The following is a 27,069-nucleotide window of genomic DNA, read 5'->3' as shown; positions in this document are numbered from 1 at the left end:
TGTGCTGTTTTCTTGTTGACTGACTGTTGGCAGGGGTCAGGCTCAGCTTCTGGAGGCCGCCCTTGGGTCCTGCCCTGATCTGCTCACCCACACACAGCATGGATGCTTAAAGCTGCAGGAGAACGGCTCTCCCCTTGAATCTCCCTCCCGGCAGGTATAAGAACGCCTCATACAATGCAACACGTGTACCGTGACCCAAGTACGCCTTCCCTTTACCAATGTAATGTAACCTAATCCTGGGAGTGGCTATCCCGTTAATAGTCACAGGTCCCACTCTCTTCAGGGGGAGGGTTATACAGGATGTGTACACCAGAGGTGAAATCTTGGGGTTCATCTTAGCATTCTTAGAATTTGGCCTCCTACCAGGAGAAACTGTTCTGAGTCTGGGCGACTGGGAGGGGCAAGGGTGGGGCTGCGCATAGTTAGCAGGAAGCCTTGGTGCCCTCTTGGCTTCTAGAAAATACCATTAAAGTGCAGGACTTTGAAAGGGATGGGGTGAGGCCAGAGCAGCCCCAGGCAGGTTTATTTCCTGACTTTACTTTAGAATCACGGATATTTTCGTCATTTTTCAAGAAAGAAAGGCTGTATATTGAAGAAGTATTGGCGGGGTTTGAGGGATACAGGTAGCATAGCTTATTTCTAATGCTGCTTTTCTGTGTAACGTGGCCCAGATCTATTTCTGAGACACATGGCATTATCAGAGAGGCGTCTAGAAGCTGTACGCATACAGAAATCATGCCAGCCAGCAAACAAGTTATCTCCACTTTTAAAAACCTCCTTCAGAAGGGATACCTCCTTTTGAAGAGACTCCTCAGGCTGCTTCAGGACCTCCTTGTCCCAGTTTGTATCTCTGTCAGCAGGACAGACTATATTTGACCAAAATCCTTCAAGCTGAAGTTTCTTTTGCAGCCTTGGTGAAGGCAGAGCAAATGATTCAGACTCCACAAATGACAGAAAAAGAAATACAAAGCTGCAGAAAGGCAGAAAGTGACAGAAACTTGTACATCATCCATCCCTCATCTTAAAGATTAAGAAAGGGGGTTGGCTTTTCCCCCAAAGACCAAGCTACGAGGCAGGCTAAGTCTCCTAATGCCAGGGAACCACTGAGTCAGGGAAACAGAAATTAAGGCAAGCAGTTGACACCGTCAGGCCAACTCTCGCCCTCTCTGAACACTGGTGCGCTCCAGCCCTGTCTTTGAGCTCCTACCTTAGGCTGTTCCAAGTCTTTCCCGTCCACTTTTTGATAGGGTTGCTTGCAGCAAAAGCATTCCACAGGAGCTATTTATTGTGTGCTTACAATGTGCGAGGCTCTGCAGGAGCTCAATAAAGAGGCAGACATAAATGTGTGGAAAATTAAATGGCAGGACTGAATGCAGAAAACACAAAGGATGCCAGGGGGTGGTGAGTGATTAATTGCCAGAGGGTGGGGATAAAAACCTTCCCGGGGTTCAGAAGAAGCAGTGATCACCTCATGCTGGGGTGCTGAGTCAGGGACTGACTTGATGAAAAATTTTAGCATGGGCTCAGTCCGAACCTTTTCCCCCCCTTTTCCTCACCCTCCCATTCCCCTCTCCCGCGACCTTCCGGGTGTCTGGAAGTAGCAGTATTTTCCAAGCAAAGTTCTAAGAAGTGGTCAGCTGGGGGGTTCAAGCTAAACTGGCTTCCAAAGAACAACAAGAAAGCTCAAAGAGGTAGCAGCTTTTGAAGTCACAATTCCTTTTTACTCGATGCAGTGTCTTTGTTTCAGCAGAAGGTACAGAAATCCATGGAGTGCTACCTTTCCTTTCCTTAATGACCTCTATTCAAATAGAATCAAAATACTTAATTAATCACTCTGCCTAATGCCAGCTGGTCACAGGTGGTCAGTGATGCTGCTGAGTCTGACCTAACCTGAGGAACTTGAGAAGTTATTCAAAAAGCCTTTACTTAGCCCCTACTTAGAAAACAAAGCAGACTATGAACCGGTCTTTCTAGAACTTTAGTTTATTAGCAGAGAGAGAAGTAACAGGTAATTCACAAAGCAGTGTGTTTTGGTTATGTACTCCTGTATAAAAAACATCCTAAAACTCAATGGCTGAAGAAAAACCAAAGATTTTTCTTTCTCACGATTTGGTGGGTAGACTGGGCTTGGCTGGAAGCAGCTGCTTTCAACTGGGAGCTTGATAGGTCCAAGATGGCCTATCCAGGGTCATGTAGTAGCTTAGCTTGGGCTTCTTGACAGTGTGGTGTCTGGCTTCCAAGGGAGAATGTTCCAAGAGAATAAGCCCCAGTGTGCAAGTCATAGCAATCATTTGTGTATATCATTTTGACTAGGGTTTCAATGGCCAAAGCAAGTCACATGTCCAAACCCACAGTCAACATGGGAGAGAACCACATAGGTTATGAAAACCAGGAGATGTGGTTCTTTTGGGAGCCACCAACATAACAATCTTTCACAGTGTGTGAGTCCTAAACCAGATTTACAGGTCAAGGGTGACTTCGTGGAAGAATAGACGCTAACTTGAGACAGGAATGATTGGTAGTTATATCAGGGACATCCATAGTTCTTACCTGCTGACCAACTCCACAATTTGTTCTTTCTTAGAACACTACTTGTAAGATTTGTATTAAGTATACCAAGCATATAAAGTGATTAATTTCTTATTTTCACAAGAATTCATCAACAGGCAGAAGAGAGACCCATGAACATGCTTTTCACTGGCTGATTAGACGCCACCATTTTTCTCCTACTTGCTCCTATCCAGGTTCCCAGAGATACTGACCCTAACTTGATTCTACATAGTATTTCCAGCTCTTGCTTTCAACTTCATTATTCTGGCTTTCAACTCCCTCAAACTAGTTATATCCTTATGTTGATTGTTAAGCTTTAATTCTTATAAGATTATGACTGCCTGATTTCTCAACTGGTTTTTCTTGAGATTCTGAGCAACATGTAAATTGCACCAGGAGTGGCTGAGAAGGAATTCTTGCACAGGTAATCACTACGATTGTGGCTGAAACTAAGAGAAAGAGGGGGAGTCAGTCAAATGAGGGAGGAGAAGTAGACAACATACGAAGAGGGAGGGCCTCATAAGCCATTTTCATTTAGAACTTTATCCTGAGATAAATAGGAAGTCATTGAAAAGTTTTAAAAGGGGAGTGACATGATCAGAATTGAACTCCAGAAAGACCTCCAAGGCTGAGATGTGGACAGTGGATTGAGACAGGGAGATCTGCCAGAAGGCTGAAGAAATCATCCTAGAGGGAGGGAGTGGGGGTCGGAGCAAGGAAGTGGCCAAGGTGCTAAGTACAAGTAGACAGATTTAAGAAATACTTAGGAGGTGGGGGCTCTTGGGTGGCTCAGTCTGTTAAGCATCTGACTCTTGATTTTTGCTCAGGTCCTGATCTCACAGTCGTGGGATCAAGACACTGTGCTGGGTATGGAGCCTGCTCAGGATTCTTTCCCTACCCTCTTCTCCCTGCCCTCCACTGTATGTGTGCTTTCCCCCCTCTCTAAAAAAAAAAAAAGAAAGAAAGAAAGAAAGAAAGAAAAGAAAAAGAGATTTAGGAGGAACCCTTGACAAAGTTTCCTAATTGACTGGGCACAGGACATGGAGGATTGGGTGAAGTTTTTGCAGACTTTGGTCTCCTACCTAATGACCCGCCCAAGAAGATACCCTAAGACTTAACTGTTCAGAGAGCAGAGATCAACACCACTCCTTCTTATAACTACCCTTCTGCTCCCCCAGTTATTTCCTTTTGTGAACTCTCTCCCTCCCTCCTTATTCAGTATTTGCTTTAAACTTGGAGTTTCTTAAACAAAAGTTGTCTTTAAAATTACAATTTTTCTATCATAATACTCAAAGGATCTCCCAGAGATAAATCTGTCCTATCATGTCTATTTTAAGTTTAAGTAGTATTTTATCTCATTTTTCTGCCAAAATTAAGCCAAGACAAATTCAAGTGGAATTCCAAGATAAAGGAAAGCAGTAGAAAAGATGTCTTTTCATGGAGCCACTGATAGCCTATATGATGCCTGTGCATTTCCAGAAAAGGCACTGATTCTGCTTGTCCCATGCAGCACCCCGTGATTTTGTTTCTGGGGCTTACAGCTGAGAATGAGGTCTGATTTGATGAGCTCTGCCTTCTGCAGGGAAGACAGGTCTCCATAGGGTCTCAGGTTTCTGCCCCTCTTGCCAGCAGAGGCACTGTCTTTTCAAGGATGCATATACAGCAAATAGCCTGAAAGGCAAAGACAGTATCTCTGTCAAGAGAAAAAGACAAGTTTGCTTACCATACAGTATAGAAAAGATGACTCCATCCAAAGCCAGTCAGGCAGGTTGGCTTGCTTCCCATTATAAAAGATGGGGGTTCCCTAAGCATGGGGTTCCTCAGCTGTGACACCAACCTGCTGCATGGGCAGCATCCACTGGACGTTTCCATGGGGACTTGAGAAGCCAAGGGAATTGCTGCTTAAGCAGAGAGCTCACATTGCTCCTGTGCTGTAAAGACCTTTGTCTCGGACCAGAAGCCTCTTGCCTTCTGCCAGCATTCACTAACCAGTGGCAGGCTAATTTGTTGGCTTGTTAATAGAGTAAAACCTCCAATCCTTCAGACTACTCATAGAGTTTACATTCTCACTGGGGAAGAGCAAACTAGTAAACAAATTAAGTAACTAGAAATTTTCCCAATTTCAAGAAAACAGATTAAGGGTTAAGATAGAGAATGCGGGGCATGACAGGGCACCAAGACGGAATGGGGAGGGAAGACCACGCAACACCATTCCAATGTCTACAAGAGGAGTCAGAACCACCATGTGAACGGTGAGGCCCAAGGAGGCCAGGCAGAGGGAACAGCACACACGTCCTAGGTGAATGGGGCGAATGGAAAAAAAGACCAGTGTGGCTCCAGGATGGCAACCAGAGAGAGCTGTGGTCTGAGAGGAGGTGGAGGATGGGGGCATGGCATAATTGCACACAAATCCTTGTGTGTTGTAGATGGGAGTTTGGCCTTTTGCCAGAGTTTTCAAGCAGGGTATCAACTTGACCTGGTTGACCTCCTAGAAGGTCACTGTCTCAGTGGCACTCCAAGTGGCAGGGGAGAGGAGTGGAGAGAGGATGGCCAAAGAAACACTTGGGGGGAGAATGTAAATAGCACGTGGTAATGCAGGGTGGTGGACACCAAGGCCAGAGATCTGGCTGTCAAACACTGATGACTGGCCAGAGTGCTCTAGTTTTTAGAAACAAGCCCGACTCTTTAGAAAAGGTTCAGGGTTGTAGAAAAACATCTATAGATACATTTTCTAAAGCTAACATTTCCTCAATGACTTGCAAAAATGCAATGGGTTTATCTCCAGTTTGATTTTCCCCTGGCAGTGCCTCTGAACACTTTTCTCTGACCACTCCTACTAGTGTCCTGTAGGGGAAAACTGAACGTGCTAGGGACGCTGCCAGGAACTTACAAAATGAATTCTCCCTCCTTCATTTGTTTTGCAAGCTCTGAGAGCTGTGTTCTTCGGGGGAGAGTGTGCAGGTTACTTAGGTGAAGTCTAGTCTATGCCATGAGTCGTGCAGGCTGACAGGGCACTTGGCTAGCCGCACTGGCTCTTGCAGTGGCACCGTCGGGAACACCAGCTCTCCAGCAACAGGAACACTGGAGCCCTGGTTTTTAACTGCCTCAGCTCAGAAATGGCACATATCACTTCCACTTATGGTTCCTTGGCCAAAAGGAGTGCTCTGGCTTCCACATACTGGCAAGAAAGTCTGAGAAATGTAGAAAGTGTTTGGGGAACATCATTTCTGCCACGGCTTATCTATAACACATTTAGGAACCAAAAAAAAGAGGAAATGACATTGAATTTACTAAGTGGTGCCTCCTTGGTGTCAGGCACCTTGACTTGTATCCCCATATTAATTTCCTGTTGCTCCATAACAAATCACCACAGACCTAGTACCTTAAAACCACACCCATTTATTTGCTCACAGTTCTACAGAACAGAAGAATGGGGGGGCTCAATTGGGTCCTCTGCTGGAGGTCTCCCACCAAGCTGAAATCAACATGCTGGCCGGGCTGGCCTCTTCCTTGGGGACACTGGGAATGATCCATCTTGGAGCTCATTCAGGTCACTGGCAAGAATCCAGGGCCCTGCAGAGCAAGGATGGAGGGGTCTCTCTCAAGCTCCCTGGCCCTGGCTTCCTGCTTCAGACCGCTCTGACTTCTCCTTTGGCTACCAGTCTGAGAAAACTCTCTTTTTATAGAGTGATGGAGGAGACCTTGTGAGATTCTTAGGCTCTGGCACTTCTCAAAAAGCTGGGTAGTGTTCTGGCCCCCTGCTTCTTAGGCAGAGCCCTTACAAACAGAGCTGGTGGTGTAGCCAGTCAGGACTGGGGGCTCTGTCATGTTCTTAGAGCTGTCCAAACCCGAGCATGGAGCACGGGCAGCAACACTGCATCTGTGCCCTTGAGTGCTATGGAAGGAAGAGAACCACTAAAACTCAGGGGGCATGTGGATGGGAACAAGGATCTCCCTGTGGCCACATGCACAGATCAAGGACAAAGGCCCATGCTGTAGATTTCAGGAGGTACTTACATGAGCCGAGAACAGTTTGGGGCACCCATTGGGTCCTTTGGTGTAAGATACGCTCCCTGGAACTTGATGTAAGCCACAACTTTAGGGAAAAGAAAGGGTGAGTTTCTATCATCCAGGATATAACCTGGAAACAGAAACCTAGTTGAGATGTAGACACATGGGAAATGCTATATTTCTTATATACCTTGATTTTGCAACATCTATACAGGTATCATCACTGGGAGTCTTTAAGTTGTTGTCCACCTGGGAGGCAGGGAGCTCCCAAAGTCCATCTCAACTGCACACTGTACTCAGTGTCAAGCCCAGACAGAAAAGGGGCTTTTACTTAAAGGGAGACATTTATTCAATGTTGTGCATCCACTTGGTACTATTCAAGGCAGTGGAGATGTTGCAATGAACTAATCAGGCATGGAGTTTATATTCTAATGGGGGGTGAGGCCCAATAATTAAGTAAAATATGTAAATGTTAGATTGTGTGAAGTGCTGCAGAGGGAAATAAAGCAGGGCGAGGAGATTGGGAATAGAGAAGTAGATGTGCAATTTCAGACAGGTGGCTGGGGAGGCCTCACCTTGGAGGGGACATGTCAGTGTGACCTGAGGAAGTGCAGGAGGGAGCCTTGCAGATATGTGGGAGAAGGACATTCCTAGTAAAGGACACAAGAGCCAAGGCCATGAGACAGATACACACCCGACATTCGGGGACAGGAGGGAGACGGAGGGTCTAGAGCAGGGAGGACCACAGGGTAACAAAAGATGTAGTCACAGAGCCACCAGGGACCCCGTACTGTGTACCCATTATGAAGATTTTGGCATTTATTCTGAGCAACAGGGGGAGCTCCATTAGGATTTGATCTTTGGAAATTAAAGAGGCGGAACCTGGGAGAAAACAAGGAGTAGAGAATACAACCATCAGCAGCATCCTGACACTTAAAAAACTAGGGTGGTACTTATGACTCTAAGACAGTGATCTCAGTGTTTTGCAGTATTTCACCATTTTCCCCTTGAAGAGATCATGCAATGACAAGAAAAATCACTGCCCAGCAGCACTTACACAAATGGAAACAAGCCCCTGCTTGTCCTTAGCAGTTGCAGAAGGGCAGCCATCTGTTTAGGCCCAATGGTCGCCTTGTGAAATCCCTACTCAACAAGTGGCAGGGAGGGCAGGATTCTCTTTCTTTCCATTTGATTCCTTCCCCAAAGGTCAGCAACCCTGCAGGGTGAGTCCTGGTAGAGGAACCCACTCTGGTAAGGGTACCTCATTGTTCCTCATTGGCTTTTTTGGGCATTTCCCATGAGGGACCCTGAGGCCTATTGCACTAGAAGGACACTAGGACCTACCCTCCTCAGAGTCTTGCCATGGCAATTTCTAGGCAGCCCATAGAGCTGTATTCCCTCAGGGGCAGGGTGCTCACCTTTACTTGTGGGTTTTTTTGTTTGTTTTTTAAGATTTTATTTATTTATTTGACAGACAGAGATTACAAGCAGGCAGAGAGGCAGACAGAGAGAGAGGAGGGGAAGCAGGCTCCCTGCTGAGCAGAGAGCCCAATGCAGGGCTTGATCCCAGGACCCTGGGATCATGACCTGAGCTGAAGGCAGAGGCTTTAACCCACTGAACCACGCAGGCACCCCTCACCTTTACTTGTTAATGGGGTCCAGTCCTGAGGCTGGTCAGTTGGTGTCTCCTCTCTCAGGGGTTTGGTCATCTGTTTACGACAAACCAAGTCTTTGGAAGGAGGTGGAGGAGGGGAGAGGTCAAAGGTTGGAATGGTGTGGATCTGATCCTCCTATTCTGTCTAGCTCCAGGAATGTCTCCTCATTGGTATTTCTCCCCTATCTCACTGCCATCCAGGGTTCTGGGTGAAGATGACAAAGGTGCTGTTTCTGGGTCCCACCCAATGCTGGAGCCACTGGAGCTCCAACTTTATGTTCCCCCCATCCAACAACTGAGCCCTATGTAACTCTATAGGCCATGTCCAAGGTCTTGCATGGCTCTGTCTGGACATGCTGTGGCCTCCATGTATATATACCCACAGTCACGGGGATGAGTGTGAATTGTGGGCTATATAGTGTCACTGTCAGCAACACCTGTGCTCCGATTCAAGTGTACCTTCTAGAGCTTGCTACTTTATACCTGTTACAGAACAGACGGTGTTCCCCCGAAATTCATATGATGAAGTCCTAACCTCTCAATGCAACTACATAAGGATTAGCATCTTTAAGAAAGTATTAAGGCTAAATGAGGTCAGAAAGGTGGGCTCTTAATCTGATATGACTGGTGTCCCCATAAGAAGAGGACAGGATAGCAGGGAGGCAACTGCACAATGAGGACACGTGAGGTCACAATGACAAGGTGACCATCCATAAGCCAAGGAAAGAGGCCTCAGGAGAGGCCAAACCTGTCAACACTTTGATCTTGAACTTCTAGCCCGAAGAAGTGGAGAAAATGAATTTCTTTTTTTTTTTTTTAAAGGATTTTTTTTTTAAAGATTTTATTTATTTTATTTGACAGAGAGAGAGATCACAAGTAGGCAGAGAGGCAGGCAGAGACAGAGGGGGAAGCAGGCTCCCCGCTGAGCAGAGAGCCCGATGTGGGGCTCGATCCCAGGACCCTGAGATCACGACCTGAGCCGAAGGCAACGGCTTAATCCACTGAGCCACCCAGGCTTCTGTTGTTCTGCCTCTAGTTTGTGGTATTTCATTAAGAACACCCTAGAAACTGTTAGAATATCCTATGTTTTGATGATGGGGATACAGATACACATTGAGATGCGGGGGCTCTGTGGGGAGAGAGAGGAGGCCAGAGAGAGAGAGAGCGAGAGGGAGCAGGGGGAGGCATTCTATTCTAAGACACCCTCACTTTTTAGTAACACAGACCTGGGCTGGGAATGAAAAGCAGGAAATGGGACAAAATGCTGTTCAGTTTTATCATGACCCCACAGGATCTCCAATCTATGGATTGCATCCTGTTTCTTTTCCTTAATTATCATCAGGAGCCTAATACAGGGCCAACTGCTCTCCTATAGCCTCCCATTTGCCAGGAGAAGACTTCTCTAACTGGGAGCTTATGCAATTCTCACTGCGGCGGGGATGCCCCACCACCCCCAGCCCTCAGACAAGTCCTTATGGTTAGGCCCCTACTTTTCTCACTGAAGTTGGAAACACTGGCATTCCAGGCAGGCAGGTGTTAAGCTGGGAATCGGCACAAATAGCTCTCTGCATTGTTCAACCAGAGCACAGCTCCACGTGCCTTTTAAAAATAGCAGCACTGCATTTGAAATTTTCAAGAGTAGACACGTAGGGTGTGTCTGTGTGTGTCTGCCACACCCTCCTCTGTGTTCCTTCTAAGGAGGAACAAAATTAGAACATTTCCGAAGGGAAAGGGGAAGGAAAGACCACGAACACGTGGCTACGCCCACACACTCCCCCTTCACCTCACTTCCCGGTGAGGCTCTCACGAGGCACACGGCCTAGAGACAGGGTTCTACTAAGAACTTGTCTTCTCCAAGCTACTAGCATGGACCCATAGGGGAAATCACGAGAAAATAAATGTATAGACTTAAAACTCACCATTACTGATTAAAATCAGTTGAAAAATGCAACACTGAGAGAGAGAAAGAGGAAGAGAGTAGAGTGGTTTTATCAATGGGCCATAAACAGCAAAGGCAAAATCTCTCCTGTCCAAGCCACCTCAAAGCCACGAGGCCACCTTGGCACAAGAGCAGGAGTGGATGCGGGCTGTGAGAGGGCAGGTTCCAGTCTTCCACTCTCCCCTGACCCTGACTCAGCTGGTCATAGGTCTGTACCCAGCAGGGGGTATGACTCCAAGTGAGAGGACCCCAGGCATTTGGACCCTCGTGAGCAAAAATAGTGGTGCTTGCAAGTGGCAGCTGAGATCGTTGAAATTGTGATGAGAAATTCCAAGAGGGCCAGACACTTCCAGGGGATCCTGTGGTGGAGGTGGGAATGAACCCTCCATGCGGGGAAAGAAAAATGTTTCAAGAACCCTGTCATTCCCAACCATCAGCTCCAAGTTCCAAACTGAGCAAAATTTGCCTTGGAGAACGAAAAGAGAAGCTCGGCTACAAACCCCGTGTCCAGGGTGTAGTTGGCATCAGGCTTTGAGACCTTTCTACAAATCAGGCCACCTGATTCTTACTGCCACCAGCAGCACCGCAGCCACTTCCAGAAGCAGCTCTGCTTATGCCCCACATGCTCCAAAAGGACCTGTCTTCTGCTGTGGGTCCCTCACACAACAGACATTTTACCAGAGGCCAAGGCCTAACTCCTGCATGTCTTCTGCTGCCATTTGAGCCACTTTTCCTCCCCTTCCTGCTTCCTGGTGCTCCCTCTCTTTGTTTTCTACACAAGACAGCAATTATTGAGCACGTAACCCACAAATGCATAACTAGCCCATGTCAGGAATTGAGGAGACCCTCAATCATCGCAACCGCCCTCAAGAAAGAGACATTATCCTCCAGCACAGAGGAAACAATGCGGGGCAAGGAAAGGTGCCTACACTGGTCTAGACTGTACAGCCAGTTAGGATCAGGACAGGAGCCCTGCACTGTCCTGCCTCACAGGCCTGTGCTTCTCCAAGCCTGTGCTGCTCCCCATATCCTTCTCGTCTGCTTGTGGCATCAGGACCGTGTGGGGATGGCTTTGGCAGAGTGTCCCCGGCAAAATGTCAAGATGGCTGCCAGATTTTAAACCCTCACCCATAGATTTCCAAACCAGAGCCTGCTGCCCCCTCTCCCAGCGTGAGACTCCCCCAAAGGCCGAGCGCCCCACTTCCCCAGGGCCCTTCTCAGTCAACAGCACCACACACTGCAAGCTTTTGGTAAGGCAAAGTAACTTCTCTTTCAAGAAGGTTAGGGACCCAAGGCTGCTTAGTCACAAAGGTCAAATCGGCCCCAGGGAGAAGGGGACAACATCTTCTCCAAAATCAGACAGAAAGCTGACTCTTTTAAGTACATCATTTACAAATCTCAGTAGAAACTTGGAGCTTCCACATGGGAATAAAACCACCTGGAGCTAGCCTGTCTCAGACACACTGCTCATGTCCACACTGAGCCCCTTCATCAGCCCCTAGTCCCTCCAGCCACTGGCAGGCCCCGGACACAGGGCATGGCTGGCCCTGGCTGGGGAGGTCTCTGCATACACTGGTCCCAGCAGGCTCTGCTGAGAAAGCATCAGAGCCCAGGGTCCAATATGAGGAGGAATCCAGGTCAGGGTTGGGCCCTGAACAGAGCTGAAGTGTTAACCCTTGCAGTGCTGAGTTTCACATGCACCAAACTCTGTAACGGTCAGCTCCCCAGAGCACAATGTCTCCCCGCCAAAAAATGTCCATTTGTATACTTCCTTTACCCACCAGCTTATTCCCTAATTTTGCCCACCATCTTCTTAAAATGCAAAAACTATTTTGGGTGACTTCCCAAAGTAGAGAGGAGGGGAGTTAAGCCCAGTGAGGGAACTCCAATTAACTGTGGGATTAGTGTTACAATCAGATCCTGTGGGAAACACAGTGATTTCCTGCCCTTGCTCCGGTTGCAGAGCCCTCTCAAGTTGCAGGCCAGACTTGGAGCAGCCTTGCTTCAGAGCAAAGGAAATGAAGAGAAGGGAACAGGCTACTCAGTTCCTGGGGGCAAGTTTGCAAAAGATAATAACCGGTTAAAGCCCTGGAGGAAAAAGTAAAGAGAGGGGTGTATATGGAGTGAGAGGTAGAGAAAGGAAAAAGACAAGGGGAGGAAGGGAAGGGGTGGGAAGGGCTTGGAGGAGAGAGGAGATGAAGAGGAGAGGGTAAAAAGAGGGCGAAGAGAAGGGAGAGAGGGAAGGAGGGAGAGAAGAGGGGAGGGAAACAAGAGACTGGTCTGTCCTCTCAAAACCGAGGTTTTCAGCACCCCAACCAGAGCAGCTTCCGGGAGCCAGCAGGAAGGGTTAAAGCTCTGCAGGGCAGGAGCAGAAGGCTTGGCAGGACCAGCACCTGGCTGTATTTGTTCAGGTGGCCTGCTGCCTCCCGCAAGCTATGCATGGGTTGCACACATCATCAGCTGGCTGGAGGATTTGCTCCGTGAAAAGCAGCAGCTGCTCCTGATTGGACTTTGTTCGGGTTCCCCAGGCAGAAAACCGAGATGTCAAAATTCATGAGCATCTCTCTGGCTCAGCAGGTGAGACCAAAAACGGGGCACTTCTCTAGGAACTGCCACCATGCTTGTGGCTAAGGAGGAAGCAGATCAAAGCAAACAAACACTTTCTTTAAGAAAAACACCAGCTGTAAGGATGGTTACTGCCTGGGTGAGGGCAAGCCACTCTGACCCAGGGGACTGGACAGCATGTCTATGGCTGTGGTTGACATAGAAATTTTTCAATGACACGGTCCACCTGACCTGCTGAAATGAAGCGATGTCGTTCCAGAAGTACTAAGACACACGTTTCTGGGGGCTCCCGCTGTGCTTCTGACATTTCATATACCGTGTTGGGATATATGCAGAGAAATTTAGAATTATATACACAGAAATTTAGAATTATATATGCAGAAATTTAGAATTTTCTGAGTAATGAAAGAAAGGCCCTACTTAAAAAATGTCACTGTAACGCTGTGATGTGAAGACTGATATCACAACAGTATTAAGAAAAATAGGACTGCCTTATCTAAAGCTTTGCTGCTTCCTTTCCAAGCCATTACTAAGACCAGAAATGAAATGGACTCCCTGTGACTTTAACCTTTGTAAAGTGTGAACTTGGCCAATCTGTTGAGCAAACAGCGCACAGTTATGGTCGGCCTCTGGCCGGGTGTTACTGGGCAAACATCACAGAAGTCGGACACTTGCTCCCAGGTCACAAGACCTTCTATGCTACAGCCAGAACAGTCCCAGGCAAAGTGGGACAGCTGGTCACCCTTGGTATAACCCGCAAGGGGGCCCTACGCAGGCATTCCTCTACTCTCTGCCTAATCAACTCCGGCCCCCGTGTCAGGGCTTAGTTAAGTCTATCCACTCTCAGTGCCTGAATCTCAGGCATTTCCCCTCAGAGAATCTCCATGACACTATGATCTACCTCAGTGCTCTCCCACTTGGCACGAACGACATGTACGCTCCTGTACCCTGCTCTTCTAGAGATTCTAGCCTCAGGACCACCTGGGCGCTTCTCAGAATCCTAGCCCCCACCCCAAATCTGCACGTCTAACAAGATGCACCAGAGGTTGGCATCCGTGCTGGAGGCACAGTCCTCTATCTTCCTCCAACTGATCTGAGAGATGGTCTTATTCCTCCCAACCTGGGTATCAACATCTGCACAAAATGAGGGTCCATCTTCTGCCATGCTAGTCACACAGTGGATGCTGGCGTACCGTCCGTGCTTGGATTGGAAAGTAAATTGGCCAAGTGCTATGGGGAAATTATATCATCCTCTTTTCTTCCCCAGCCTCCATCACAATGTTCCCTTCCTATTTCCAGCTGTTTCACAGCCTCCTCTCCCTGGGCACACCTTACTGCTTCCTATGGGAGTTAATCGACCAAAGAAGAACATGGGCACAAAAACACTGTTATGGCATCTGGTTAAGCAGTGTGGACATTCGTGATTCTTCTTGGCCAGCTTTGCATCTGAGCCCCTCCTGTGTGAAGAGAATCCCCAGCCTTGAGTCTTCAGGCGAGGCAGCCAATGCCTGATTTATGTTATCCTTTGTGGACCAGACTCTGAGTAGTAGGAACCTGACAACAAATAGCATATCCTCACGTGTTCATGAAGAGTGTGGGTATATGACCTTGGTTTCGCCCTTCAGACACTCCATACTAGTCCTTGTAGAGAGAACTGGTTCTGCAAAGATAGGGCCCCAGGCAACTACTCCCACTGGAGGTGAGGGTAGCTGAGCAAGATTCCAGGGGCAGACCAGCTGGCGGGGTAGAGCAAGGTGAAGGCTCCAGACCAGCAAGAGACATGGCAGTTCTCTCCCCAGGCTAGTCAACAACAAAGTGCATTTCTTGTAGCAATGAAGTCTCAGAGCCTGGTTCTCAGACTTCCCAATTCTTCCGGTCACTCAGTATACTTTCAATACCTTCCATTTCTGCTTATATGGTTTCTTTTAAAAAGCACTGACTTAAAGAGATAGATGTTCATTTGTGAGGGTAAGGGCCTCCTTTCTGGATAGAGGGTCATAGGTATCAAGGAAACAGAAGAACCCATGGGATTCTGGGTGAGTAATTAGTGCCTGAGAATCCAATCAAAGAAATTACATTTTTTGCTTTCCTACTACATTCTCTAAGCACGAACCAACTGATGATTTGATTACACTGGAAGATATTCAGGCAAGTCCCAGGAACCTATGGAATATCGCACACAATGTACTCTTTAACACAGGGGGGAAAAAAGCCATAATTATTTTTTGCACTTTGGAAACTGCTTGATCTGGCACAAAAGAACTCAGACAATCCATCAAAAGCTATGGATTGAACACCAACCATATGGAGACTTGGCTAAAAGTTTGCCCTGTCTGCTTGGTGGAGAATATCCAAGCCTAGACTCACATCACCCCACAACTGGAATCAGTTAGACTGATTTGTAGTCTGCTTTAGAAACTTTTGAAAAAGTAAATGTCTTCCTAAATCTTCCATTCCCCCTGCAGTTCTTTTTCTTTCTTATTGGGTGATGTGAGAAAGAGGATGAATGAAATAGCTTCCCCCTTAAGCGTTTCTTCACTGCGACCAGATCTTCATTATTAAAGAAACAAAGACAAAACCAAAAACCAAAGAGAAAAAAATTATCCTCTACTGGCCAGGAATTAACTATAATTAGCTTTTCCAGTGGACCCTGACTCTCACTGGCTAGAGGCTTCACAACTGCACAGCCCAGCGCAGGGAGAATTCCCTCCAAGAAGAGTGAATGATGTTCCCTGAGCTTGGGTTGTTCTGGCCTGGAGTGCCTTGGAACACCTCGGAAGAACGGAACCCACTAGTCCACTGAACAGACACCTTGTGGAAACTTGGAGGAGGTCAGCAGGACAGAAGCGATTCCACGTGGGGATCAAAGGGCATCTGAGACACTGACAACAAAATGGTCCTGCTTCATCCTTCAGGACATAAACGAGATGTTCCTTCCCGTAGAACGATGTCAATTCCACAAACACCATGAACACACCCACTGGACTGCTGAAAGCAAGGCAAGTGGTCTCCCGTCTTTTCCATGCTGCAGACTGGCTATATGTGGAGTTTACATCTTGGTGATACTGCAACAGTAGTTACTATAGAGTGGTAAAATTTGCTATGCCCTAAAGATAGATAGATAGATGACAGACAGATAGATAGATAGTTTTTTGTTTTTGTTTTTGTTTTTAACTTACTTTGGAAAGACAGAACTAACCAACTACTTGAAAAGTTTCACTAACCCTTGCATTTGGCTATTGTTGAATAACACCCGATCTTTTTGAGTAAAACGTAATCAATTTAGGGCTTCTGCTTCCTGTGTGAAAATTTTGCTGGAAAAGTTTGGCGCTCCAGCAACTCTTATAACTCTGTGGATGGAAGATGCACACAGAGAGTGGAAGAAGACCATCCCCAATGACTTCACGGAACTGGCCACGTCTCCGCTCCTTTACAGAAGAGAATAAAGCCTGTATGTTTAAGCTACTGTGACCAGGTTTTTAGCTGAATACAATCCTTAACAGATAAAGGCTGTTCACCATGGCACTGTTCAAAGGAGAAAAAAAGAACACTTAAATCTCCAACAATAAAGGACTAACTAAAAGCCTTACAGTAATAGATCACTGACCAAGTGGCTCTTCATTCAACACTCATTCATTCTTTCATAAATTATTTATTAAGTGCCTACTATGCACCAGGAATAGTGCTGGACATTGGGGATCCAGTGGTAAATAAGCAGATATGGTCCCTGCCCTCAAGGAATTGTAGGAGAATGCAGATGGAACAGAAAGATGTTCCTGTATGGGCTATGATCACGTGACATTGTGTTTCCAAGGTCTGTCCTTTAGGCAGGATGACCTGAGTGGACACCCTGGACTCCGACGTAGGATGGGCTGGGTATGGAGGGAAATGTGGGCACAACTACTGTCTGGAAGGTCACTGCAATCATTAGGGTGAAAAGAATTCCCTGATGCAGTAGAAGTAGGCAGGAAGAGAAGGGGACAAATGTCCATAGTGTTAGAGAAGGAGTTTGCAGACCACCAAAACCCTGGATTCAGTGGGTGAGGTGAAGAGGAGACTGGAAGGTGGCTCCAGATGTCTAGCCTGAAGATGCAAGATGGCAGTGTCAAGCGACAGAGCTGGGAATGGGGGAGGAGGAACAGTTCTTTGGGATGAAGATGAGTTACCAACAGAGAAAGAGTGGTGAGTTTTATCTATTTTGTTCTGCAAAAGCAAAGCAGAGCAAAACCAATTCAATTGGCAGGCAACGTGTGTGCACCTGCTCTGCACTTAGCACAGCATACTCTATAATCTTGTTATCAAACACTGCCAGGAAATATGCTGTCTACACCACCCCTCCACCAGCACTTCTTTTTTCAGATGTCTAAAATTTTTTGCTCATCTTAACTTTTTGGATGGGAAATTTCCAAGCTGTTATTACAGACTTTCTAACTTGTGAGCGCCATTAAAACAAGCATCTTATTAATCTGTACCATCCCTACATCATTCATAATTCTTTGAATATGGAAGGTACTTGGATTGAATGAAACATTTATTAGTCTTTCATACTGACCCAGAGACCATGTTACATACATCAACTATGGCTTTGTAGTGCTTTAAAACACAGCCAAGTGTGCCCAGTATATTCTGCAGACACATGTCTGCACTGCTAACTCTATCCTTCCTTGATGGGTCTCTTGGCAATCATTTATGATATCTGCAGACTCTTCCTGTGACAGTCTCCACATCTCTGTCTTTATATGCCATACAAACAAGGGAAGGAAAAACCTCTTTTTAGTAGAGCCAGTAGGCTCTGAATCACAAAATAAGAACTTGTCTTTTGAGAAAAGTCATGAACTTATGTGCCCGAAGGCACCCAGCAGCTTTCGTGAGCAGGGAACAGAGACTGACCCATCACCATGCAAGGTCACCACACAAAGTGCTTCGAGAGTTTTTCCATCTGGCCCCCCTCCAGGGCAGGTGCTGCTGTGATGTCTGTTTTGTAGAGAAGGAAATCAGAACTGAGGAGGTCCCATCATTAATAAGTCAGAAATCAAGATTCAAATCCATGCTGCTGGACTCCTAAACCCATGCTTTGTAATAGGGTTTTACCCTTCCTGCAGGTCTTTCTGTTCTGCCTCTTTTCTCTCTTCCTCCTCTTCCTCTTCCTACCTCTTCTTCCTCTCTCTTCCTCTTTCATTTTCATTTGTTTCAACATTCAAGGTATTATTCCCAAGATGCAAGTATGCCAGAGTCCAACCTTCAGATAAGCTATTTCTTTTTTAAAACATGATTTTATTAATTTATTTCAGATAAGTTCTTTCTATATGATTTTACATTTGCCCTCAAGTAGTTTAAAATGCGGTTGAGGACTCTGGGTGTGGAATACAACACAAGAGCTGGAGAGACCATGTCTGACTCCATGATCAGCTACGTGTAATAAAGAGTTCGTTAGGTCTTTAATCCCCACCATAACCTGTTCTCATTCTGATCGCCTATAATCTAGGCCTTTAACACCCTATATCCAATCTTGATCACTTTCCAGGTTTGTACTGTTTCTTTCCTGGAGTGCCCTCCTCCCCTCATATCCCGATCCGTCAGAAATTATATTTAGTCTTCAAGACACAGTTCAGGTCGTACCTTCAGAGTGCCTTCCAAGCTCCAGGGGCAACTGGCAGCATGCTCTGTGTTCCTTCTCTACTCGATCTGCTCTCTCCTTGTTCATCTTCTTTGGGGTTTATGATAGTGTGTTTCTCTCCCACTACATTATGCCCAAGAGGCAAGAGTCTCAAAGCCTTTCCTGAAGCCAGAAGGGGAGCCACTGCTCGTGTTGCGGCGTGTTAGATGAAATCTTCAGAGGGGAAGACACTATGTCTTTCAGCATGACCATGCTTATGTAATCCCCAACACAAACAGTGCAGCTTTGGGGAATTTTATTCACTCTTGCTCTCCAATGGCCCCATCAGCAGGAAATTGCTTCTAGCAACATAAGCCTTGGAATGTGCTAAATTAAGTTGCGTGTCTTTGTCCCGTTCATGCTACAACAGGCACAAACGGCATGACACTTCGATTCTTCTCAATAAGGCTCAAGAGGTTTCACAATTTAAATTAATAAACCTTCAAAATCTATTTTAGTGAGACTTGATGAAGTTTGCTTTAATCTAATACCATATGTAATGTAAGTGACATTTTAGTGTATTTGCTTGAAACTATGACCTACACCAAAAATTACCAGAAAGGTCAGCAAAATAAATTGGCGGCTCTACTTAAAGGTTTGGGGGGCACTGCCCAAGACATCTCAGCAGTAATGATCAGTCCAGTATTTTTTATGGCTGCCCAATCAGTATAGGAAAGGTCAGCTAGTAAATCTTCTCTAATCTGTACTGAAAGTGATCTTTACTTATCTCTTCCTACAAATGACTGTGACCTATCCAAATATATGGACTGGAAACTTACCTTAGTAACATTTTCAGAGGATTGCTGTGTGTTATTTACTTAGTTAATTCAAATATTTATCAAATACTTACTCTGTGCCAGACATAATTCTGGGCACTTGAGATCTAGTAGTCCATAAAGCAGGTAAGAATCCCTGATTCAGGGAGCTCTTTTCAATAGATCACCTAGGCACTGTGCTGGGCAAGCTCTTGTCCCTATGAGGTATTTTAGCGGGCTCATTTATTGATGATATACTGATGCTCCTGCAGAACAGGTTGCTTGGTCAGACTAACCAGCCAGTCAGCAGACAAGCTGGAAACCACAGCAGCTCTTCTGGTTGCAAGTCCTGCCTCCGTTAACCATGTGTCCCAAATCTATGTTCTGTGAACACTTCTCTGGGAGACAGGTGTTTCATACAAATGAATAGTCCATATTCCAGTATGTTTGGGAAGTTCTTTTTGTTACAGGCTGGGTTCTCCTAGAAGCTGAGATGCAGTTATGGGTGGAAGAGGGTTCTTCGGGAATGCTCTTAAGATCAACCCATGGGAAGGGAAGGGGCAGAAGCCAGATGACACAGAGAGAAGGAGAATTGCTATGCAGTCTTAAGGGCAGGCTTGGCTGATGTTGCAAGGATTCTAAAGATGAGATAGCTCTCCAAAGCTGGCCTGAGTTGGGGGCAAGACAACCAGGCCTTTCTATCTTCATGCCAATCAGTTTCTGGATATGGTCCACTCCCAGAAGGGAGCATCACTTTGAACATGGTAGCTCTTTTTGGCTGAGCAAATCCCCAAAGGGTGCCAAGGTGGGAGGGATGCACCAGGACACTGCCAGCAGCTGGGGCAATGAGTCCTTCATTCCTGAAAAGGCACCTCACAGCACCCACAAGACCGTGGCCTCTGTAAGCACGAGATTAAATGGAATCAAACAGGATTCTTTACTGTTGTCTGGCAAGAGCCTGTCATGGGCAAATAATGTGCTATGAACTTCAAGAGGGGAATTTACTGTATAGAATTCCCCAAATGTATTTAAGTTTAGAATACTTTTGGGGGTCCATATTAATTAACATGTTCTGATGTTAGGATACTTAGGACGCATGTGTACCAGAAGCTATAGTGCAACTGGACAAGTGCAAAATAAAGGAGACACACAACACAATAGGGTACAAAAATGGACTGAAAATGGATCACAGACCTAAAACTATGGGACTCTAGAAGGAACACATAAATGTAAATCTCTGTGATCTTAGATTAAGAAATGGTTTCTTGGATATAATAACAAAAGCACAAGTGACACAAGAAAAAATGAAGAAATTGGCCTTCATCCATGTACAAATTGGGGCACCTGGGTGGCTCAGTGGGTTAAAGCCTCTGCCTTTGGCTCAGGTCATGATCTCAGGGTCCTGGGATTGAGCCCCACAGTGGTCTCTCTCTGTTCAGTGGGGAGCCTGCTTCCCCTCCTCTCTCTCTGCCTGCCTCTCTACTTGTGATCTCTGTCAAATAAATAAATAAAATCTTTTAAAAAAATGTAAAACTTCTGTCCTTCATGGAATAAAGAAAGTAAGAAAGTGACCTATAGAACAGGAGAACATATATGCACATCATACCTGATAAGAAACTTGTATCCACCATGTATGAAGAGCTATTTTGATCCAATAATAAAAAGGCAAATAACCCAGTCTGAAAATTGGTGCAGAATTAAAACAGACATTTTCCCAAAACAGATTTACAAATGGCCAATAAGTACATGAAAAGATGCTCCACATCATAGGCCATCAGGGAAAGGCAAAGCAAAACTATAATGTAATGCCACTTGACAGCTATTTGGACATGGTCAAAAAGGCAATAGAAAGTGTCAGGGAGGATGTGGATAACTGAAACCTTCACACCTTGCTGGTGGGAATGTGAAATGGTGTAGCTGCTTTGGAAAACAGTTTGGTAGGTCTTGAAAAGACTAAGCATGGAGTTACCGTAAGACTCAGCAGTTCCACTTCTGGTTATATACCAAAGAGAACTGAAGACAAATGTCTGCATAACAATTTGTACATGAATCTTCACAGCAACATTAGTAATAGCCAAAAAGTGGAAACAACCCAAATGTCCACTGACTGATAGATAACCCCAATATTATTTGGGTCTCAAAAGGAATGATGCAATGGTGCATGCTACAACATGGGTGAAATTTGAAAACATTTTAAATGAAAGAAGCCAGACACAAAGGTCACATACTGAGCGATTCATTTGCATGAAATGTCTGGGACAGGAAAATGCAGAGAAACATAGAGTATATTTGTTGTCAATGGAGGTAATAGGGGGTGACCACTAATACATATGGTACTGCTTTTTGGGGTTAATAAAAATGTTCTAAAATTAGAGAGTGATGATAATTGCACAACTCTGTACACATACTGAAAACCACGGAATTGTACTTAAAATGGCAATGTGTATGGTATGTCACGATATCTTAATAAAGCAGTAGTGGCGTAAATGAGAGGACCACAGATTTTGTCAAAGGGCACTAGGGAAATCTGTTAGAACTTTCTTGCTTGCAAGTGAAAAATCTCAAGCTGTATCATGAAAATTTTAAAAGAGGGTACATGGGTGGCTCAGTTGGTTAAGTATCTGACTTTGACTGAGGTCATGACTGGGATTGAACCTGGGGAGGCCTGCAGTCCTTGCTCAGCAGGGAGTCTGCTTCTCCCTCTGACCCTCTCCCCTCTTGTGCTCTTTCTCTCTCTCAAATAAATAAATAAAATCTTAAAAAAAATTTTTTAAAGAAAGTGAAAAAGGGCATTATTGGTTAGCATAACTAGGAAACCAAGAGGGGCAGTTTGCTTCAACATCTCACTAGAAGAGACAAAATGGCACCAGGTTTCCACACACTCTTCCCCTCAGTGCCAAGCAAGTCCAGAAGAAAGACAGCTATTCTCTTCCAATATCCTTAGAGCAATCAAAGAGAAGAACCTGATCGGCTCTGCTTGGGACACAGAGTGATTCCTGAACCAATCACATATATAAGTATAAGAGGGCTGGAATATTCTAATTAACTGTCTTAGGTCATGAGACTATCCCTGTGGGTGGGTATTTGGGGGGAAGTCTTGGTAATTTACAGTTTTCCAAGGGAGCTAGAATGTATGCTGAATGTAAAAGAAGAAATGAGTTTTAGAGTGAAACAGAATATAGAAAAAAAGGCAAAGGAAGAGAATTCCAGTAGAAGGATTAATAGGATATCCTTTCTTTTCCTGTGATTTTTAATGTCATTTCCCCCAACTATGAGAATCCTTCCTAGAGGATTAATAGTGGTGATATTAATCTAGCAGTCTTACAGTAGTTTTATGTTCTACAGTGAAGACTAGTCAACCATATTCTAAAAGGTGATTCTTGATATGAAGAAGTAATAGACTCCAGGTTAGGACTTAAGCCTTATTCAACCTTTCTTTCCTTCTGGATATTCTAGCTCAGCTAGCCTAGTCTGGCCTACCCCACGATATATTCTTCTGTCTTTCTTCTCATAGCCTCCCATCCTTGGCTATGAAAGAAATAGGCGCCACCTCCCCACAGACCTACTCTTCTGCAGAATTAAAATTCTCCCAGTTGCCCAAGGCAGAATATTAAAATCACCTTTAACTCCTACCTCAACATCTAATCTATTATCAGTTAGTGGAAATAATGCCTTTTAACGGTCTCAAATATTGCTCTCTTACCTCTATTCCCAACGCCAAGGCAGTGATTGCTTTACCTCTTCCTGATTTCTTGCTTGGATGACCATAATGGCCTTTCCTGGTGTCCCTCTTCCATCCTCTAAATCCATCCTTAGTACTCTGGTCACAGTGAACTTTTAAAAATGCCAATGGCTCCACCCAGGCTTAAAATTCCACAGTTAAGATATAGTTCATTGTCAATTCCCTTGGATGTATATTCCCAAATCTTCTGAACACACAAAGCCACCCAATCTTTGGTGTATAAATAAAAATACTTCAAGCCGCCATCTCACAGCGATGGAAACCCAGAGTTCTCATTTCTCTTTTTCATCTTAGAAACCTGAACCAGACCTGGCTCTGACCTTATTTGTTTCTTCCTCAGTACAAATGCATTCAATATAATCATGTAGTATTTCAAATTAGAAGCATCAACTGAGTTATCAAGATATAATAAACATGTTTGCAAGTGAAAGAGGCCACTCTGTAGGGGTTGCAAAAAGAATTAGCCAAACATCGTTAAACTCCAAGCCCCTCACTCACCTTGAGGCTACAAAGAAAGTCAAAAGTGGATCTGAAGAGGAAGGATTTTTGAGAACAAGCTCTTTGGAGAGCTGTGCTAGCAGGCCCTCCCCCTCCAAGCAGGCAAAGTGAGGGATGTGTGCCCATGACCTTGAGTTCAAGGCAGGTGTCTCCAAGCAACTACTCAGAAACTTTAGTAGGTGTCCCTGATCTGGGGGAATAAGGGACACAGTAGACCCAACAGAAATCTTTCTACTGACAAGTTTAAAATGGAAGAGAGGCTGGCTAGCTTCTGATGAGCAGATCAAAACAGAGGTGAAGGCCTGGGATCAGCCTGCATGTCTAGAATTTGTTGGGAGAGATGAAGAGGCTTCCATGGGCCTGATGTGGGCCACGAGCAATGTAAGGTAATGATATCACCTTAGGGAAAGTTAGTAAAGCCTTCACGTGGCCTGTGTAGACCTCACTGTAAGTGTAGCAGAAAGAGTAAATGACCAGCTAAACCAGAGAAATATCCACTCAGGAAAGAGAGCTCTGGAATGGGGAAGTGGAGTAGGGTTAAAAGAAATGGGGCCTCTAAATAACCTGAAAAAGTGTCCCTCAAGATAAAGAGCTTTTGACAACTGCCAACACTCAGAAAGCACAAAGCCATACTATGACCCTGTCATTTCTTTCTTATTCCTGGAACCTGTCCTCCACCCCTAACTGTGCACTAGCTCAAGTGATTAAAGCTGGGTTAGAAGATGGACAAAATCATTTCTCAAGAGTCAGGCAGCCTTCTGTGGAAGACCAGATAATAAACATGTGAGGCTCTGGGGGCCATTTAATGTCTTGTTGTAACTACTTTGCTGTGGTAGTGTGAAAAGAGCCACAGACCTTCAATGTATGAGTGTGGCTGCATTCTAAGGAAACTTCATGCATAAAAGCCGATGGAGGGCTAGGTGGAGCTTCTGGCGCATACCCTTTGGATCCCTGCCCCAGGTTGTAGGTTTCTTGAGGGCAGGAGCTTTGTCTGGTTATTATTGTATGTGAAACCACCTGCACATTATAGATAACAATGACCAAAAAAATAGTAGCAGCTTCTCCATTATGGAAAAATGCAGATCCACTTAAAGACAATGAATCCTTTCCTTATCTTTCCATTTAGTCCCCAGAGAAAAGAGCCAGTATCAGGAGAGAAGAAACTGAACTAAAAGACATTTGACTACAGTCAAAGAGCTGCTTTCTGGGAGCGTGAGCCACATACTGTAGGAGCACCGCAGAGCAGGTAAGCTTATGCAAGTTACAAAGAAGGCATGTTCTAGCACATTAAGTGCTATGTACAGGCTTGTAACTACATCACAAAAATATAAGCTTCCCAATTGGACATGGCTTATCTTCTTTATCTTTTCAAGACTGACCCGGCATGCTATCCCCTTCACGGGGAACAAAGATAACAAAGATAAATGGAAGATAAATACAGGAAGGTCAATTCTATTTCTAAATAGCCAAAAGGAATACTCAAAAAATGCATATAAGATTGAAGACAGATCTTTACTGAAAGCATTCTGTTAATAAAACGTATGGTAGTGGAAAGAAGGAAAACAGAAATTGAGATCAAGCTATCAGCAAGAAGCACTACCTGATGCCCAAGTAATTTCATCACTTGAAAGTTTATTGTAACTTTATTTTAGGACTACATGACATTATGTTAATGACACAAACTTTTATGAAGATTCTTTTCATTGACCATGTTAATTGCACAGGTTACTGGCATTGAGCTGCTAAGATCTCTGGGCTATATATACGGAAATGCTAGGTTTGCACCTGCATTGTTCAGATGCAATTAAAATGAACTGAAATACCTATTATCTACCTTCGACCTGCATTACCTGGGGAGAGGACGTAGAACACTGCCTTGGAGCACCAGTCCTGAAGCCAGACTGCCCAAATTTGACCATGGATCCCATCACTTACTAGCTGTGAGATCTTGGGAAACTTAACTTCTCTGTACCTCAACCTCAGTCTTGCTATCTCTAAGAAGGTGACGAAAAATAGTTCCTTCCTTGGAAGTTGTAAGGATTAAATGAGAGAATATGTGTTTAGTCCCTAACACAGTGCCCAGCCCATACTAACCTCTAAAAAAATATTAGCTATTATTATAGCTGATTAATTAATTAGCTATTTAGTATATCTTCATAAAGTTGCACTGAGTTTGGTGTGATTACTGCAACCGACCAAAGAGGAAGCTGAGGCTCAGGCAGTAATGACCCCGAAGTCACCAGTGACCAGTAGGCAAGGAAAACTGGGTCAAAGCCTCCTGGAGAAGAACAGGGTCAAGTGCCACAGTCGGTGCATCTCTAGCTTTGGTTCCAAATTTGCTTTAAAACACTACTAATCCCTGCACTGCACCATTTCCATCTCCTCTAAAAGTTAAAATTATTTATGAGAACCTCCAAGTACAGTCTCCATTAAAAGTACTAGATTTTCCTCTATAACAAAAGAAAAAATTATTATTTGAATATAACATTGCTTTGTTATGAAGTGTAATAATAGTCATCATTTTGTGTAGTGTCCCTGGCTGCTATTCAAAGCCAAGCCCACTGTCCTTTCATTGTTTTTTCTTTAAGTCAGGAAAGACCTGAAATTTGGCTCAGAAAATTTCCTTAATTTGTAAGAAGAAATATTCCCCCGGAAGTCCAGTTGTTATGACCAAAGAGGAAAAACAAAGCTCTAACAAGAAATGACCAGCACTGAAACCACGGGGTTTTCAGAATTAAATTGTTGAATTCGTGTCACATCCTTTCTTGGCCATTCTCTAGATATATCTGCCAAAACTAACAAAAATTGTTGCTCCAAGCAAGAACCTTCATAGGTATTGACACTGATAATACCTCCCCATGCAGGGCCTCAGGGAAGCATCTGGATGGAGCTCAAAGGCAGGGATGTGCTGAATCATTCCCCCAGGGAGGGGATTTCTTTAAAGCAGTTTCAGACAGAAGAATAGCCACCCTCTGACCTCTGAACAGCTTTCTCTGGCAATTTTCAGAATGTCTGCTTCCAGAAACATCTCTTCCTTTGTTTCACCCCCCAGCAAAAAGCACTTACAAGACACTCATTCACCTCTGGGGAAGCATCAAAGATGGAGGGGAAAAAAATCTTACTATAGTCCCTGTGGGCCTAGAACTTATAATTGAAGATGCAGACACACGTGAAAAAGATAGACAGGAAGAGGTATTATGTCAGTACATGTTCAGACAGTAAATTACAGTACTTACATCATATTTACCTAATCCACTTAGTTGTCTCCGGCCTCAGTTTCCTTTTTATAACTGAGGGAGGCAGAGATTCCACTGAGCACTAGCATCCTCTCAGTTTGAGGATGAGTAAACATGTAAATTGATGCAAGCCACACACGAACTCAAACAGTCCTCTGTCCAGGCAGATAAAGGAAATGTACAACTTGTGTAGATTCCGGAAGAGACAAGCCTGCCGGAACTGCTGGAATGACAGAGGAAGACATGGCTCTGGGCCCGAAGTAAGAGACAAGGAAATAGGATTTTCCAAAGTTTAGCATAAACTTGTGTCAAAGCTTGACTGAACTCATTAGTGAGGGAACCAGGAGGACAGTTGAAGTTGGTTCAAGGAATATTTGAGAAACTAAGTTTTTACAAAACTGAAGAAAGAGTTTTGGAATGAGACAGCTAGGTTAGGTAGAAAAGTGGTTCATGTCCTACAGGG

The 27,069-nt window shown here is 44.9% G+C and overlaps 2 long non-coding RNA genes across 3 annotated transcripts in view; both read right to left on the bottom strand.

The window, feature by feature from the left end:
* The window catches only part of LOC309857831, a 107,285-nt gene that overhangs the window by 55,103 nt on the left and 25,113 nt on the right, over positions 1-27,069 (bottom strand). The window lies entirely within an intron of this gene.
* LOC309857830 lies at positions 6,567-8,843 on the bottom strand. 2 transcript variants are annotated; one of them, XR_014307932.1, is made up of 3 exons: positions 8,699-8,843; positions 8,201-8,290; positions 6,567-6,646 (listed from the first exon to the last, which is right to left on the bottom strand). It is a non-coding gene; the product is annotated as an uncharacterized lncRNA (long non-coding RNA). The 2 variants fall into 2 exon arrangements; XR_014307933.1 differs by having other exon boundaries at positions 6,573-6,691.

This window comes from Mustela nivalis (genome assembly GCF_964662115.1).
Source record: "Mustela nivalis genome assembly, contig: HAP1_SCAFFOLD_1349, whole genome shotgun sequence".
In the NCBI taxonomy this organism is placed as follows: Eukaryota; Metazoa; Chordata; class Mammalia; order Carnivora; family Mustelidae; genus Mustela; species Mustela nivalis.
The sequence above is the reverse complement of the archived record's forward strand: the minus strand, read 5'-3'. Positions and strand labels throughout refer to the sequence as shown.